This window comes from Akebia trifoliata, chromosome 8 (assembly GCF_017979445.1).
Source record: "Akebia trifoliata isolate Shusen 1 chromosome 8, ASM1797944v1, whole genome shotgun sequence".
NCBI classification, from domain to species: Eukaryota; Viridiplantae; Streptophyta; class Magnoliopsida; order Ranunculales; family Lardizabalaceae; genus Akebia; species Akebia trifoliata.
Window position 1 is genome coordinate 21,736,319 of NC_141382.1, and position 18,065 is coordinate 21,754,383.

At 35.8% G+C, this 18,065-nt stretch overlaps 1 pseudogene; it reads left to right on the forward strand.

The window, feature by feature from the left end:
• Window positions 1–7,252: 7,252 nt before the first annotated feature.
• LOC147396378 (BI1-like protein pseudogene) lies at window positions 7,253–8,213 on the forward strand (annotated as a pseudogene).
• Window positions 8,214–18,065: the final 9,852 nt, after the last annotated feature.

The window sequence follows — 18,065 nt, forward strand, 5'->3', positions numbered from 1 at the left end:
GTGAAATATTATCAGGAAAAGCTATCAGGTTTCAAGATCATGATGGAATCGAATTGCCAGAACCAACCAACCTTGACCAAATCAAACGGTACTAGATTTAAGGAGGCCATCTTTGACCGAATCAATTCTCCTATTACCCAGTTCAATATATCATTTCTCAACCCCTTTGCAACCTTTTCAAAAAGAAAAATTATGCCTTTTTATTTCTTAGCCTGATTACCTAACATAAGGGAAGGAAGATTTCGAACTACGTTTTGGTCTGATCCCAAAATTCTGGGGTACGTAGGCAACCTGAGAAGTTACTTCAGGCCCAACCACATCAAAATAAAAAAAATCTAGAAAAAAATTCAAAAGAAAAAAAGAGATATCTTCAAAATGGGGAAGAAAATTCAAGGCAAAATAAAATGAATGCCACACAAGGGGCATTCGGGTTTTTGAGCCTCAATATTCCTTTCTTTTTATACCCAATCCTAAGCTTATCCATGAAAGTCCTCCTAAGTACCATGAGAAAAGATAAGGAACGTAGTAAAGTATGATCAGACAGTAACTCCAGAAGTTCAAAAGGGAATAAAAAAATAAGGAAAAATGCCTACTAGGTTGAAAACCCCAAAATGGCGATTTAAGCAAAAATTAAGGTAAACTCGCAAGGTTGAAAATCTGAAAGGACAACTTTGGCAAAAATCAGAGGAAAGAGAAAGCTCGCTAGATTGAAAACCTCAAAAGGCGATTTAGGCAAAAGTTAGAGCAAGCTCGCTAAATCGAAAATCTTAAAAGGCGATCTAAGCAAAAGTTAGTGCAACAAAGCAAAACAGAAGAAAAGCTAAGAGCGGTCCGAGCTGAAACATCAGAAGTCCGAATAATCAAGTTCAATACTTAGCTTAAACCAGGCACAGACTCAGAAACCACAAGTATCTTGTCTACGATAGATCTGAAAATTTTTACTTTCCCAAGTGAACCAAGGGAGAGAAGGGTGAATTCTATGATGAGTCTCAAAAGAAAATATTTTGTTTTCTTAAGCCTGACTTAAAATCTTCTATAAAATTAATCAAAATTAAAAGTTTGATCTTTATTGTGCTTGTGGTAATCAAATATTTCAAACCTTCATACAAGGGGAATTTCTTTTTTTCTCTAAATATGTAGTTACCCCTTTATACTAGGGGCATTTTTTTTATTTTTTGCATGATGTATTCAATTATCTCTAATGCCAAGTTTATCGTCAAACTAGGGGCATTTTTTTTTTTTGAGCAATGTTAATCCTAAAAGATAATGGGAACCCCAAATTTAAAGTTACCCTCTTGATAACAATTTTTTGGAAAACCCTTGAGGTTCAAAAGAAATAAAAACTCAAGTTTAAATTTATAAAACTTTTGGATAAAATCTTGAGGTTCAAACAAAAGCACTTCAGATCTCACATTTGATTGTGCCCAGAGATTAACTAATAACTCATTTACTAAGAGTATGAGATATGGCATTCTGTTGTTCACAGAGTCTTTTCCAGATCCATTCATTCTTGGATTCAATCATTCTCTTCCAGATTTATTCATTCGTTCCCCAATTCAATCATTCATTTTCAATCTCATCCAGATTCATTTTAATAATTATTCTCCAGATTCATTCATTCCTTTGCCAGTTTTGCTCAGTTGCCGCCAAGGGTTAACTTGGATTTTGCTCAGTTGCCGTCAAGGGTTAACTTGGATTTTGCTCAATTGCCGCCAAGGATTGTCTTGGATTTTGCTCAGTTGCCGCCAAAGGTTAACTTGGATTTTGCTCATATGCCGCCAAGGTTATCTTGGATTTTGCTCAGTTGCCGTCAAGGGTTATCTTGGATTTTGCTCAGTTGCCGACAAGGGTTAACTTGAATTTTATTCAGTTGCCGCCAAGGGTTATCTTGGATTTTGCTCAGATGCCGCCAAGGGTTAACTTGGATTTTGCTCAGTTGTCGCCGAGGACTTTCTCGAAATTATGCTCAGATACCGCCAAAGGTTTTTTCAGAATTATGCACAATTTTTACTCAGGTTCATACAGTACACATACTCACAATTGCACTTTTTAGTTAAGGAGAATTCTTTAAAATTCAAGGATTTAACACTGTCAATGAGAGCTCTCGCTCAAGGGCCTAACAACTTTTTAGTTTGTGAAGAGTTTTACCCTCAAGGATCCGAACACCTCGACGAATTGCCAAAATCAGGCAGCAAATTGAACTGTCATTAACTTTGGCATTCGGATATCGCATTATCTACCAAAATAGATTTGCTATCTAGTTTGCCTCAACCCTTTGCCTAAGAGGGGCATCTGTAGACACCCCATTTTTGTATTTGCCTGATTAATCAACTCGTCAACCCGATTGCAACGGTTCCCAATGACTGATGTTTATTCCAATGCTCTATTTTGTTATCAGATATGTTTCAGAAATTCGGATGAGGTATCTCGAACTAACAAAACTGTAGAAACCGCGCTACGATAGGAAAATATAACCCCAAAAGTCTAGAAATCATCATTTTCAGACAAAAAGAAGCTTCACGATAAAAATCACTAAAAAATGACCAAATTATCAAAATACCCTAACCTCAAAACATCCTTAGAGCCTACATTACGCTTAGGAAATCCCTTTTAAACACATAAAATAACAAATCGAAATCAAATAAATCATTTCACCAATTTTCACAAAATGCGACAAAATTACGAAAATACCCCTCATAAAGTTCATGCCCATTTCACTCAAAATTTTTTATAAATGATACAAATCAATATTCCCATTGAATTCTTTATAAAAAAATCAATTCTAAAACATCCGGTAACATCAAAAACCGACTTGAAACACAAAAGTTCTCTTTAGGGGCAAAACGGTAATTTTCCAATTAAAAAAATTTAAAATTCTGAAATTAATAAATAAAATATTAAATAATGTAAGGGAAACATTAATAAAATTAATTTAAAATTTTGAACAAAAAAAATCGATCAATTAGGCTCTTAGGCAAAATTGTTGATGGTTGCCCAGATATTTATTAAAAGACCACTCCATCTGGGGGCCCAAAAAATTAAAGATATAATAAAGGGAGGTTCTCCAAAAAATTAAAATCAATCAAGTAAGACTAAAGTCAAGAAATTAAAGTCAATCAAGTAAGACTAAAGTCAATCTTAAAGTCAATCAAGTAAGACTAAAGTCAAAATCTTAAAGTCAATCAAGTACGACTAAAGTCAATATATTAAAGTCAATCAAGTAAGACTAAAGTCAAAATCTTAAAGTCAATCAAATGAGACTAAAAGTCAAAATCTTAATAAATTTCTAATTAAATAATAATTCTATTTAAAACAATCCTAATTAAATAATAACTCTATTTAATAGAATTCTAACTAAATAATAATTCTACCTAAAACAATTATAATTAAACAATAACTCTCTCTAAAACAATTCTAATTAAACACCAACTCTATCAAAATAAGCATTCAAAAAAATCTATAAATAGGGGTCCCTACAACATATTTTCGTATCAAATAATAAACCCTAAGAGAAGTAGGTCAAAAAGCTTCCCTAGCCTCCCATAAACCCTAATTTTGAAGTCCTAACTCCTTACCTAACACCCATACTTCAACTTTAGCTCGAAAAACACCTAAAAGCCTTTCAAAAACACCCAAAAATCCATAAACAAATCCGAAGAATCTAGATCTAAGAAAGAGATATCTTGCCTTGGAGATCTGAAGCGAATCCAACGACAGAACGAAGCGAAGAGTACTGTACAACGAACAATTCTACCAAATCTAAGGGAATAAGACCGTTGTCTTCGGAAAGGTATAAATTTTTTTTATTACTTAGGTCTTTTAGCAATGTAATTTATTTTGAAATTAGTAGAGATAGTCGTTTGCCGGGCAGGGTTGGTGCCTAACACCTTCCAACCCCGTAATTTGATCCCCGAACTCAGTTATTTTTTAAGTAGATTAGTTGCTTTTATCTGTTTAGAGTCGATGTTCGGTTCCTAGACCGTAATAACTAGGTGGCGACTCCCAAACCTCAAAAGTCAAAAGCGGATCCGCTCACCCCGCGGATCGAGGGCACTTTCACCGGCATCAACTAATATCCTCCCGAGGTCTACATTCCTGACTGGCAACGCTATTACTAGTATGTTTTGATGAGGTGTAGCTATACCTCAGAGGTCATTTTAAGTAAACAGTATTGCTTGCTCTTCTAAGACATGACCTTCGTGCTTCATCGACCCCCAAGGATACTTGGTTGACGTCGACCTTGTGGCGTATTTTCTTCACCATTACTTTGGCCATGTGTCTTGACTACCGGTTTGAGTCGTATCTCTCAATAATAGTGTAGACACCCCATTTTTGCACTCGTCTGATTAATCAACTCGTCAACCTGATCGCAATGATTCCCAATGATGGATGTGTATTCCATTGCTTTATTTTGTTACCAGATGTGTTTCAGAAATCCGGATGAGGTATCTCGAACTGACAAAATCTTAGAAATCACGCTACGCTATGAAAATACGACTCCAGAAACATAGAAATCATAATCTTTCAAACCAAAAAAAAGCTTCAAGATAAAAATCACTAAAAATTGACCAAATTACCAAAATACCCCTAACATCAAAACAACCCTAGAGCCTACATTACGCTTAAGAAAACACATTCAAACACATTCAAACACATAAAACAACAAATCGGAACCAAATAAATCATTTCACCAATTTTCACAGAATTTGACAAAATTATGAAAATACCCCTCATAAAGTTCATGACCATTTCACACATAAAATTTCATAAATGACACAAACTAATATTTCCATTGAATTCCTAATGAAAAATTGATTATAAAACATCCTAGAACATTAAAAACCGACTTAAAACGTGAAAAGTCCTCTCCGGGGGTAAAACGGTAATTTCACAATTTTCATAATTAAAAAATTCGAAATTAATAAATAAAACATTAAATGATTAAAGTTAAATATTAATGAAATTAATTTAAAATTTTGAACTAAAAAAATCGATCAATCGGGCTCTCATGGAAAATTGTTGAGGGTTCGTGAGATATTTCTTTAAGGACCCCTCCATTTGGGGGTCCAAAGAATTAAATAAATAATGGAGGGGGTGTTCCAAAAATTTAAAGTCAATCAAGCAAGACTAAAGTCAAGATATTAAAGTCAATCAAGCAAGATTAAAGTCAAAATTAAAGTCAATTAAGCAAAAGTAAAGTTAAGATATTAAAAGTAAATCAATTAAGACTAAAGTCAAAATATTAAAAGTCAATCAAATAAAACCAAAAGTCAAAATCATAATAGAGTTCTAATTAAATAATAACTCAATCTAATAGAGTTCTAATTAAAACACAACTCCACCTAAAACAATTCTAATTAAAACACAACTCTACCTAAAATAATTTTAACTAAAACACAACTCTAATTAAAAGAACTCTAATTAAACACTAACTCTATCAAAATCAACCCCTAAAAAAATCTATAAATAGAGTTGCTCACACCCTATTTTCGTATCAAATCATAAACCCTAAGAGATGTAGGTCTAAAAGCCCCTCTAGCCTCCCATAAACCCTACTTTTGGAGTCCCAACTCCTTACCTAACATCCCTCCTTCGATTTTAGCCTAAAGAACACCCAAAAGCCCTTCAAAAAACGCTTCAAAATTCATAACAAACTCGAAGAGTCCAGATCCAAAAATAATGAGATACCTTGCCTCGGAGATCCGAAATCAAATCCGGAGACAGAATGAAGCAAGGAGTACTGTACAAGGAGCAATTTTCTGTTGAATCTGAGGGAACAAATTCTTTACTATCGAAAAGGTATAATTTTATTTATTTATTTATTATTATCTAGATTTTTAGCAATGTAATTTATTTGGGAAGTTAGTAGAGACCGGCTTTGGCCGGGCGGGGTTGGTGCCTAACACCTTCCAACCCCGTAACATGATCCCCGAATTCAGTTTTTTTCTATTCTAGATTAGTCATTTATCTGTTTAGAGTCATTGATCGGTTCCTAGACTGTAAATAACTAGGTGGCGACTCCCAAACCTCAAGGGTCAAAAACGGATCCGCGCACCCCGCGGATCGAGGGCGCTTTCAGTGGCGACTCCGCTGGGGACTATTGAGGATCAAACTTGAAAAGCCCCAAGTATGGGAACATTGCTATTTAGACCTGTTTATTTTATTTTATTTTACTTTGTTTATTTTCTAGTTTATTTGATTCGTTTATTTATTTTATTTTATTTTATTTTTGGATGGTGTTACATTCTCTTGGTATGATTTGGATTAAGTTTTGAGCATGTTATTGTGGAATATTATTTGATTTAGGGTTATTTGGGATGACCCTAAATAATAGATGATATCAGGAGGTTAAAGATATGAAAATGAGAATCGTTGATAGCCCATTTTTATTTGGGATATCTTGTATTAGCCTCTATTAACATCATTTGATTTGATTTTGAGCACTTTGATTTGAAATATTATCCTCGTGATTTAATCAAAGTTCATTTAGGCGACCCTAAATAATGTGAGATTTCAAGATGGAACGGTTGTTGGATCACAAAGTTTATATTTAAATTTAAAAAAAATGTTTTATTTTTTTTTATTTTTTTACGCCGATCTATCTTTTGGCGATAGTACTTTCATTTTCAAAGTTTTCATTATTTTATTTATTTATTTTTCTTTCTTCGAGTGTCGAGTTGTATTTTGAAAAAAAAATTTAGGGGTGTCAAACTATTTTTGGCAGTAATACATTTTTTTTTAAAAAGAATTTTTTTTTATGGCATGTGTGCGTGTGACAGCAAGCAAGTAAAAGAAATAATAAAGGAAAAGAAGGTGGTTTGTTTTTGAGTTTCTGCCGATGGCAACCCATGTTTTTCAGGGTGGTGTGCCCCTAATAGAAACTTGTTTTTAATTGCCGAACCCTTAAAAGTGGTGTGCTGTTAGATCTTTTTTATTTTTTTTATTATCTTCTCCCCCAAATGGGTTTTAACAAAGAAAACAGCAAAGAAAGAGAGAGAACGTCTCTCTCCATATCTCTCTCTCTCTCTCTCTCTCTCTCCTCTCTTCGTTTTCTTTGAAAGATTTAGCAGCCCTTTGAAATCTATTCGATCTAGGACGATTTTAAATGAGAATCGCCCTTTCTTTCGTCGAAGAAAATCGCATAGTGTGTTTGTTCAGATCAATATAAATCCTTGATTCAAGGTGAAAGGGTGGGTTCTCAATCATAAAAAAAAAATTGTTTTAAAAGGAGAGTGAAAATAAAAAACAAAATCTTTGAGTTAAAAAAAAAATCTGCGTTAGTTTTTTCGGTTTGAATCAACGAACTCAAACCCACTCTTTCAATCTTCCCTTTTAATCGAATTGTGGGAATACTGTTGAACGTTCTGGGTTGTTAAATTGAGAGAAAGAAAAAGAAGATGTGCGGATTCACGAGTGTAAGCAAAGGAGACTTAGAGGATGGGACTCTGTACCCAGGCTTTGAGTTATGGAGAGAACGAGCTTCGATGGGGTTTTATTAGGAAGGTGTACGGTATCCTCTCTACCCAGATCCTTCTCACGACAATCATCTCCTTTGCGACGATCTTGTAATCTCCTCTCAACAATCTTTTCAGGGGAAACTCTGAACTCTTGGTGCTCTTTGCGATCTTGCCCTTGATTTTGATGTAGCCATTGTATATTTATCATCAAAAACATCCATCGAACTTCATATTACTTGGACTCTTCACTGCATGCTTGAGCGTTACTGTTGGCGTTGCTTGTGCAAACACCAAATAATAGTACTTGAAGCATTGATTCTAACATCAGCCGTGGTCTTTTCCCTGACTGGATACACTTTCTGGGCTTCAAAGAAGGGCAAAGACTTTAGCTATCTTGGACCTATCTTGTTTATCAATCTCCTTATTCTCATCCTTACTAGTTTTATTCAGATGTTTTTCCCACTCGGACCCACGTCAGTTGCCATCTTTTGGTGTTTTTTGGTGCCTTGATTTTCTCAGCTAATCTTGTTTACAACACAGACAACCTGATTAAGCGCTTCACATATGACGAGTACATATGGGCATCTGTCGTTTTCTATCTAGACATTCTCAACTTGTTCCTCGATCCATCTTGCGGGTGTTGAGAGGTATGCAAGTCAATAGCACTGACTCAGGTCCCACCTTATAACAAAACTAAGAGGATGGTCATCCCTGATGTTCTCAATATTATTTATTGGGCAAGCTTTCACCACCTGAGGTTGGAAGTGACCATCATGACACCATCAAAGAACTTGTAGAAGAAGGAAGGGTATGGGATTTTTTTAATGTGTGTGCTGGCAGCAAGTTAAAAAAGAAAAGTTTTTATTTTACCAATAATGTCGGGTCCCACCTTGTCTTATTTTAAAATTTATATTTTGGCATACTTGTTTCACATAAACTCACTGTTTTATAAATTTATTTATTTATTTATTTATTTTTTAATTTGAAAAGACCCCAAGAGTGGGGCTAGTCTTACTAAGTAAGATTTACTTTCTTACTAAGAGTCATTGACTTTGTCACGTGGCACCCGAAAAAATGATCCAATGCCATGTGTTTATGGCGAATGAAATTCTAAGAATTTTTAAATATATATATATATATATATATTTTCAAAGAAATTCTTAAAAATTGATTTTCATTTTTAAATTTGATTTCATGGCCGTTCTTTGGATCAAAGTTTTTTTTTTAAAAAGTAATGTGAATTTTATTTTCGGATCTAAACTTTTCCATCGAAATCTATAAGGTTGTGATATTGGATTGCCCACATGATGAACCACGTGGCATAATGACCTTTAGTAATTTTGAAATCTTATTGGATTAGTCAAGCTAGCCAATTTCTTATCCCAAAGTTTCTTAGGTAATTTATTGTGGACCTCTCCACGTGGCAAAAAAAAAATCAATTTGTTTAAAAAAAAAAAAAAGTACATCAATCCTTATAATGATCATTCTATCCTCAATTCAGTGTTCGGTGAAATCTCAATTTATTTAGGGTCACCCAAAATAACCCTTGATTGGACTGTATAAAAATAGCAAATATATATTCGGACTAAATTACATGTTTGCTTCAACAATCAAATCTAATTGCCAGTCTTCATGATTGATTGCCTATTTAACGTGTTATGATATCGATTGGAGTATATGTTTGATGGGTTTATTTTGGTCCTGGTATGATGGATTTGTGCATTATCCTGATTATTATCTCTATGATATCAATGTTGATTGGTTTGATATGGACTCATGGACCCATGTGTTTGAAAAAGCCCCGAGCATACCCCACCCTGTTTTGCACACACCACATGCACGTTTACTGTTTTACTCACTTACACATCCCATTTAGCCAACGTGGCACTAGTGCGTGGCCCAGTCTCTTCGGAGATGCGACGTCATTCATGAAAACCACAACTCCAGTCACGTACCTTAGGGTATATCAAACTGGGGTATCAATACCGTCTGATCAGGTGATTCTGAGAGATATATTGATGCACCCAGGCTGGAGCGACCTGAGCCTTTGACCTATTGTAAGCCACACAGTCACATGTCCCGATTGCCAACGTAATACTAGTACGTGGTCGGTCCCCTTGTGGGATGCCAAATCATTTATGAAAGCTACAACTCTTGACTCATACCCGTAGGTATAAAAGATAATCTAAGTATATCAATTGTACTTCTTGGTCAAAACCGGTGCCTAAGCAAGATCTTACCCCGCTGTATCCTACTGTACGAGGGGGATAGACTACGTCTATTCTAGACGAGAGATATTTAAGTGGGCCCTTGCTCAGCATTGTGCGTCACCTCTCAACTGGAGATCAAACTGGCTGTTTTTTACTTCAGAGAAGTGAATTGAGGTTTTAGATTATCACCTATACGATATATCAAATCAAGTCACCACGTATTGAAAGGTATATAGGTGTGTTTGGGCAAGGGTGGCCAGATAAAAATGCATTGCATGTAGTAAACCTAGAGTTAGAAACCTTCCCTGTAGGTCACGACTCGAACTTATCGTTGGTGTTCCCAGGTTACTCTATTTAACCCAACCAAAAGGTAAGTGGGTAGACCGGTCCACACCGCTCCAATCAAACCCGCAATATCGGTCCAACCCAATAAACTTAATTGGTGAAACATACTGGTCAATATCAAGTTAAACCAATTAGGTAAATTGGTAAATGGATCTTATGGATCAGTATATAGATCGGTTGAACTAATTGACTTAAAAATATTAGATGAAGTGATGCAAGTGAAATATTCAAATCCATTGGGTCGAACCGACCCAAACTCAAATGGGAACATGGTCCCAATCACCTTGCATTAGCCAGTTTAATTAAATGGACTGAATATTTCATACTTAACAAAATCAGTAAATCATATTCATGTAATATTTCTTGATTGAAATATTTCATTGATTAGATATTTTGAATCTAGGGGTTAACTTAACCCATGCTATCAAGAGAAACCTCTATTTATTAAAAGTCTAGGGTCTGTAACTAGTAATCCACCTTTGATGGGGTTTTCAGGATTATCATTGCACCCAAACTCAAGCGTCCACTTCCTAGTTGGAGTCGTAAGTCCAGTCGGTTAGAAAGAACCACAGTACCAAGTCAACAAGTAGAGATGGCTTCAGAATCTGAGCTCACAGAGATCCGTAAGATCTTGGCAGCCTTTGCCAATGATATCAGCAATATAAAAGGCAAAGTGGAAATGTTAGAACAGACCTCGGAATCGACGGGAATTCCCCTAGATGACCCAAAGGGAAAAAAGGTTGAAGAGAAATGTCCATGTGAAGTTTTCGAGCTCGACAGAGACGAAGAGTATGTTGATGAAAATCCGATGTTATCTAATAGAATGTCTCAATTGGAGTCAGCTATGAAGAGTATAAAGGGTATTGATGAAATTGCAGCAGGCATCGAAGCTCTGAACCGTATCCCTAGAATCCATTTGCCAGAAAAGTTTATAATGCCTGAAATGGACAAGTTCAGTGGGGTAGGTTGTGCAAAAACGCATCTCAAAGTATATGTCACTAACATGCGCACTATGGGGCTTAGCGACGAACATATGACATTACTATTTCAGCGAACTCTGTCAGGATCAGCTCTACGATGGCTGATGTCTCAAGATCTGACTACAGTACGTACATGGGAGAATATGTCAAAGATTTTCTAGCATCAATACAAATACGGTACCGAAATTGAAATTTGAATAAAGGACTTGGAGTCAACTAAACAGAAGAATGGGGAAACATTTACTGACTTCATCGATAGTTGAAGGGCCAAGGCTGCACAAATGTGGGATAGACCTTCAGAGAAAGAATAATTGGTTATTATCTTAAAAAACCTTTCGTAAGGGTATACCCGACATCTAGTTTCCCAATACCTTCCTACATTCGAGTCTCTATTGCAAGCTGGTAGTCAATTGGAAGATGCTTTCGCTTCCAGAATCCTTTCAAATCCTTCGGACAACAAGTTCAAAAAGCCTTTAACCAATTCCAAGTCTAGCGTTGATCACGCCTATGTAGCCAATACGTCTACTACACCCGTCCAATCTACTATCTTGCCTAGTAACCAAGTAAACCCTAGTCAACCTCGACCACGTAGAAAATTCACCAATCTTGGTATGCCTTTGAGCTTTGTCTTTCAAAAACTATTAAGTAAAGGGCTCATTGCACCTCTCCAACATCAACCTTTACCAAATCCACTCCCCACTTCTCACAATCCCAACCTATTTTGTGAGTTTCACCAAAATTCCGGTCATCTTACTGATCGTTGCGTTACTCTTCGTCATACAGTTCAAGACCTTATTGACGCCAAAAAAGTTACTATCCCTGCCCCTGAGCAGTCAAATGTTACTACCAACCCTCTACCTATTTACCAACCTCCTCAGACTTTGAACATGGTATCCAATACTCAACTCTCGTTTGACCCAATCTTTCTCATCCGATCAGTCAATCATAAATCTCCTAGCCCCCATCTTACCAGAGTGACGGTCCCTCATGAGGTTTTCACCACCAAATGCAGTCTTGGCTATGAGAGAAGAAGTAAGTCTGAAGAATGTAAAGAATCTGAAGAAAAAGACTCAGTCCAACCGCTTGAAAATAGTTTCTCGAGTTCTCAGTCTGTAATCAAGCCCGTTGTGGGTAATTGTCTTTAGTTGTTTATGAGTCTTGAGTCCAGTTCTTTTTATCAATTCAGTAATTAAGTTTGTCTTTTTCCTTATTTTGTTTTAGTCAAGTTAGTTTGTCGAGTCTGCAATGGTGTCAGTCGCCCCATCTAAATTTAATTGAATAAAGAAAATTTTTGAATACCTTGAGCGTATTAACGAGTTAACTAATAACTGGCTTTAAAGAGAAATTCCTCTAATAAGGAACCCTCTCTTGAATGAGAAGATAAATGTCTTGCTCGAGGAACTAAAGGTCATTGACCTCGGAACAAAAATAATTCTCAAGAAATTCAGATTGGAACTAACTTATCCCCAGAGGAGCACAAAGAGATGATAAATTTATTCAGAAAATTCGAAAGACTTGCTTACATAGTCCTATGAGGATATGTCGGTTAAATTTGGAGTGTTGTTCAACACGGAATACATACTCATTAATATCGATGGAATCAAAGAAGATGTTAGAAAATATATTAGCACTATCCTCACTACATCTCGAGTTGAAAAGTTCATTTAAGCACATGTTATCAGTCGAAATGGAGGTACATTTTGAGCTGATAATGGGTCGTACTTCAAAGCTTAGGTCATTATTCCGTGTTCAAAGTTCAAGATCCGACATCACAAATCATCCCCCTATCATCCTCAGATTAATAGAACGATTGAAACAGCTAGTAAGAGTCTCAAGATAATCATCAAAAAAATGTGTCAATCGCACCAAGATTGGTCAGAAAAGCTGTCATTCATACTTTGGGCATATCGTACTTCGATACAGTCTTCCACTGGAGTCACTCCCTACTATCTAGTATATGATATGGTAGTAATCTTACCGGTTGAAATGGAAATCCCATATCTCAAAGTCTTGATGGAAAGTCAACTTTTATAAATAGACTGGGTCTATTATCGGTATGAAGAATTAAAATTGAATAAAATGACTAAAAGCTTTGTACCACGTGTAGGCCTATCAAAGAAAAGTCACTCTCACATTTGACAAAAAGATCAAGGCCCGTCACTTACAAGTCGGGGATTTAGTACTCAAAGATAATCGGGCACCTATCTTTGATACTAGAGGGTAGTTCAAACCAAATTGGGGAGGTCCGTTCATCGTCAAGAAAATATTACCAGGAAAAGCTGTCAGACTTCAAGATCATGATGGAATCGAATTACCAAAACCAACCAACCTTGACCAAGTCAACGGTACTACATTTAAGGAGGCCATCTTTGGCCGAATCAATCCTCATATTACCCAGTTACCCAGTTCAATATATCTTTTCTCAACCCTTTCACAGCCTTTTCAAAAAGAAAAAAATTATGCCTTCTTCTTTCTCAGCCTGATCACCTAACCTAGGGAAGGGAAGATTCGAACTACGTTTTGGTTTGATCCCAAAATTCTGGGGTACGTAGGCAACCTGAAAAGTTACTTCAGGCCCGACCACATCAAAAAAATAAAAATAGATTCCCCGACAAAGAAAAAATCTAAAAAGAAAAAAATTCAAAAGAAAAAATTGTCAAAGTGGGGAAGAAAATTCAAGGAAAAAGAAAATAATTTAAAAGGAAATGCCACACAAGGGGCATTTTGGTTTTTGAGCCTCAAGATTCCTTTCTTTTTATACCCAGTCCTAAGCTTACCCATGAAAGTCCTCTTAAGTACCGTGCGAAAAGTCAAGCATGATCAGACAACAACTCCAGAAGTTCAGATAGGAAGAAAAAAAAAAGAGCCTGCTAGGTTGAAAACCCAAAAGGGCAACTTAGGCAAAAATTAAGGCAAGCTCACGAGGTTAAAAATCTGAAAGGATGACCTTGGCAACAATCAAAGCAAGAAAAAAAGACAAAATTGTAAGCTCGCTATATCGAAAACCTAAAAAGGCGATCTAGGCAAAAGCTAGAGCATGCTCGATTGAAAACCTGAATAGGCAATCTAGGCAAAACTTAGAGCTATCAAAAAATAAAAGAAAATCTCCGTTGAGTTGAGAAGCTGAAAAGGTAGCCCGTGCTGAAATATTAGAAATTCGAATGATCAAGTTTCAATATCTAGTTTGAACCAAATATAGACTCAGTGGATACAAGTATCTCATCTATGATTGATCTGAAGAGTTTCATGTCCCTAAGCGAACCGATGGGGAGAAAGAACAAATTCTATGATGAATTTCAGAAAAAAAATATTTGGTTTCAATTTCTTTGAGCCTGACTCAAAATCTTCAATATAAAAGGTCAAAATTAAAAGTTAAACCTTTATTGCGCTTGCGGTAATTAAGGATTTCAAACTTTCATAACAAGGGCACTTCCTTTTTCTAAAGAGTATAGTTTCCCCCCTTACACTAGGGGCATTTATTTTTAAATTATGTTCAAGTATCCCCAGTGCAATGTTCCTTGTTAAACTATGGGCATTTTTGTTCTGATGCCTGGTCAATTTCAATCCCAAAGGATAAGGTTAACTTTGAATTAAAAGGTTACCCTCTTGATAGCAGTTTTGAAAACTCCTCAGATTCAAAGAGAGTTAAAATGTTGACCGGACCTTCATAAAATCCAACTCTTTGTTTTTTTTCAAAAGAAAAAATCAAATGCGAGGTTAATCCCCCGTTTGTTCCCTCAAAGCTTAGTTCATTATTCTTGCACCCTGGGCAGGTAGAATAGAACTTCCTAAAAAAGAAAAAAATTAGTTCATTACTCTTTCACTCCAAGTAGGTAGAGTAGAACTTCCCAAAATAATTAGTTCATTACTCTTTCACTCAGAGTAGGTAGAGCAGAACTTTCCCAAAAAAAAAATTAGTTCATTACTCTTTCAACCTAGGCAGGTAGAGTAGGACTCCCAAAAAATTAGTTCATTACTTTTTCACTCCGAGTATGTAGAGTAGAGCTTCCCAAAAAAAAAAATTAGTTCATTACTCTTTCACCCTGGGCAGGTAGAGTAGGACTCCCAAAAAATTAGTTCATTACTCTTTCACTCCGAGTAGGTAGAGTAGAACTTCCAAAAAAATTAGTTCATTACTCTTTCACCCTGCGCAGGTAGAGTAGGACTCCCAAAAAATTAGTTTATTACTCTTTCACTCCGAGTAGGTAGAGTAAAACTTCCCAAAAAAATTAGTTCATTACTCTTTCACCCTGGGCAGGTAGAGTAGGACTCTCAAAAGGCTTAGTTCATTACTCTTTCACTTTGAAGTAGGTAGAGTAGAACTTCCCAAAAAAATTAGTTCATTACTCTTTCATCCTGGGTAGGTAGAGTAGGACTCCCAAAAAAATTAGTTCATTACTCTTTCACTCCGAGTAGGTAGAGTAGAACTTCCTAAAAAAATTAGTTCATTACTCTTTCACCCTGGGCAGGTAGAGTAGCACTCTCAAAAAAAATATAAATTCATTACTCTTTCACTTAGAGTAGGTATAGTAGGACATTCAACTTTCTCCCAACTTTTGCTCAGATTTGTCTCAAATCTCATTCAAATTTTCTCGAGTTTTGTTTTACTCAGTTTCACACAGTGCACATACTTGCACATTTTTTTCATTAGTCAAGGAGAATTTTCTAAAATTCAAGGATCTGACACTGTCAGTGAGAGCTCTCGCTCAAGGACCCGACAACTTTTTAGTTCGGGGAGAGCTTTACCTTCAAGGATCCGAACGCCTCGACGAATTGCTAAATCAGGCTGTAAAATGAACTGTCACTAGCTTTGACATTCAGATATCGCACTATCTACCAAAATAGATTTGCTATCTAGTTTACTTCAACCCTCTGCCAAAGACAGGCATCTGTAGACACCCCATTTTTGTACTCGCCTGATTAATCAACTCCTCAACCCGATTACAATGATTCCCAATGATGGATGTGTATTCCATTGTTTTATTTTGTTATCAGATGTGTTTCAGAAATCCGGATGAGGTATCTCGAACTGACAAAATCTTAGAAATCACGCTACGCTAGGAAAATATAACTCCAGAAACATAGAAATCATCATCTTGCAAACCAAAAAGAAGCTTCACGATAAAAATCATAAAAAATTGACCAAATTATCAAAATACCCCTAACATCAAAACAACCCTAGAACCTACATTACGCTTAGAAAAACTCATTCAAACACATAAAACAACAAATCAGAATCAAATAAATCATTTCACCAATTTTCACAGAATTTGACAAAATTATGAAAATACCCCTCATAAAGATCATGACCATTTCACACAAAAAATTTCATAAATGACACAAACTAATATTTCCATTGAATTCCTTACGAAAAATTGATTCTAAAACATCCTAAAACATTAAAAATCGACTTAAAACGTGAAAAGTCCTCATTGGGGGCAAAACGATAATTTCACAATTTTCATAATTAAAAAATTCGAAATTAATAAATAAAATATTAAATAATTAAAGTTAAACATTAATGAAATTAATTTAAAATTTTGAACTAAAAAAATCGATCAATCGGGCTCTCATGGAAAATTGTTGAGGGTTCGTGAGATATTTCTTTAAGGACCCCTCCATTTGGGGGTCCAAAGAATTAAATAAATAATGGAGGGGGTGTTCCAAAAATTTAAAGTCAATCAAGCAAGACTAAAGTCAAGATATAAAAGTCAATCAAGTAAGATTAAAGTCAAAATTAAAGTCAATTAAGCAAGACTAAAGCCAAGATATTAAAAGTCAATCAATTAAGACTAAAGTCAAAATATTAAAAGTCAATCAAATAAAACCAAAAGTCAAAATCATAATAGAGTTCTAATTAAATAATAACTCAATCTAATAGAGTTCTAACTAAAACACAACTCCACCTAAAATAATTCTAATTAAAACACAACTCTACCTAAAATAATTTTAACTAAAACACAACTCTAATTAAACACTAACTCTATCAAAATCAACCTCTAAAAAAATTTATAAATAGAGGTACTCACACCCTATTTTCATATCAAATCATAAACCCTAAGAGAAGTAGGTCTAAAAGCCCCCTAGCCTCCCATAAACCCTAGTTTTGGAGCCCCAACTCCTTACCTAACATCCCTCCTTCGATTTTAGCCTAAAGAACACCCAAAAGCCCTTCAAAAAACGCTTCAAAATCCTTAACAAACTCAAAGACTCCAGATCCAAAAATAAGAAGATACCTTGCCTCGGAGATCCGAAATCAAATCCGAAGACAGAACGAAGCAAGGAGTACGGTACAAGGAGCAATTTTCTGTTGAATCTGATGGAACAAAGTCTTTGCTATCGGAAAGGTATAATTTTATTTATTTATTTATTATTATCTAGGTTTTTAGCAATGTAATTTATTTGGGAAGTTAGTAGAAACCGGCTTTGGCCGGGCGGGGTTGGTGCCTAACACCTTCCAACCCCGTAACATGATCCCCGAATTCAATTTTTTTCTGTTCTAGATTAGTCCTTTATCTATTTAGAGTCATTAATCGGTTCCTAGACCGTAATAACTAGGTGGCGACTCCCAAACCTCAAGGTCAAAAGCGGATCCGCGCACCCCGCAGATCGAGGGCACTTTCAAATAGTATGCACTGCCCTATGCTCTTCATGTTCTTATTGCCTCTTTCTCCTAAAAGATTGAGGATGCAGCCTGACCTTCACCTCTCCGATCTCTTTGTGTGTCTCTGGTTGTAATGGTTACGTACCTTTTGAGTTTTCCATCTTCAATCATATCCTGGATGATATACTATAACTTATAGCAATCTTCGGTCGGATGATCTTCCGTTTTGTGATATTTGCAATATGGCTTCCTTGGTTTTCCTCGGTAATCATAAGGTGATTGTACAAAACTCGGGTCATTGGAATATGCCTCAATATCACATACAACTTCTTGTTGAGTAGCGTGTATACCCACCTTCTTTTCCATCTAGATCACTCTTTTAGTTCCCAACATCTTTTCCTACCATCCCCATTCCTCAGTTTAGCTGCAACTTTGGGGCTTCAAGATCTGCCATACTAATGATAACTGA